This window comes from Atta cephalotes, assembly GCF_000143395.1.
Source record: "Atta cephalotes unplaced genomic scaffold scaffold00001, whole genome shotgun sequence".
NCBI lineage: Eukaryota > Metazoa > Arthropoda > Insecta > Hymenoptera > Formicidae > Atta > Atta cephalotes.
Genome location: NW_012130065.1, coordinates 9542176 through 9543655, shown reverse-complemented (window position 1 = coordinate 9543655; position 1480 = coordinate 9542176).

Genomic DNA, 1480 nt, shown 5'->3' with positions numbered 1-1480 from the left:
TGATGGACTGTCTAATTACGATTATGTATGCGTATGTCGCAAAGTATTGTGTGGACTTAATCGAATAGCTGTTTTCCCTTGCACGGAATCTGAAGAGAAATCGCGCGAATTTCTTTTAAAAAAACAAAAGACTCTACTTACGTAAGAACTCTACTTACGTAAAGTGCAACGATTTGTCTATTAATCCGCGGCAAATTGTTAAGAGTATTGTTGAGAGAGAAATGTGCGAGATCACTTTCAGTTTTGCACGCTTGCAATTCGGAGACAAGGTATTAGCGATGTACTTTAATAGCTAATTTATTTTATGATTGTATTCTTCATATCATTTTATTGCTAATTTAGAATATATCCTGCTTGTGTAATTCATGCGATGAATTTTAAGTATTTATCGATTATAATTATATTTCGGTATGATCTTTTCTTCAGAGCGAACGATTCTACATCGTACGCTCATGAAAGACTTACGCACAAGTCCTATGACTTTCAAATTTATTATCTATGTGTTAATGAATTCATATATAGTTTATCGTGCTATACTTTAACGTTTCATTGCATATCTTAGGCAAAATTAACATATTACATACAATTAACATAAATTTAGAAACAAAAAAAACGTGGAAAATGGTGTTGTACACTTGACGAGTGAAATATTCGATACGTTAAGAATTGTTGATTTTGCGTGTATATAAGTTTGACGCAAAGTTCATGATATCATCGGAGAAGAAAAATGTAGCAAATGCTTTTTATACACTTCGTGATGTATAAATTATGTATAAATGAAATCTACATAAAATATGAAGTATATAAATGTGAATCTTTATGCAAAATAAATATTTTTATCTAATCCAGATGTGCAATATTCGTACGGAATATGCATTTGCTGCATTTTATCTGCGTCTTTATAACACGATTCGTTGAAAGACGTTAATACGTATTTGTCTCGAACTTTATAAATATATATATACGAGAATGTGATAAGAGAGTGAGTGAAAGAGTAAGAGAAAATGCTCAACTATGAATTTCTAACGATATTAAATGGTCGGTTTCCTAATAGATCATATATAAAGACATCTCTCGTTCTTTGTAAGTATTCAATGCCTCTGGCGCATAAATTATGCCCCGAGTTCTTATGGTGCTGCGATCTTTGTAATTTGTTTTATATATATTGTTCTATATGAGAAAAAGAAGAATCGAAAATAAGTTTGAAACAAAGTCATTCTATGTCCGAGTTACTCGGATAATCACCGATGCAACCGAAATTAGTTAACAGTAGTTCAGGCATAGTGTAGCGAATAAATGACATTAAAGTACGATACCTGATGAATGCCCGCACTTGTCCTGATCAGAGAATAATAGCCATGTTTAAGTTAAGTTCGAGTCTTCATTTGATGAAACTCAAATCTTTTAAACAATCTCTTTTTATTCATAAAATATAGATCTTGCAATAAATGTAAAGTGTGTTAAATGAAAAGACAAAATT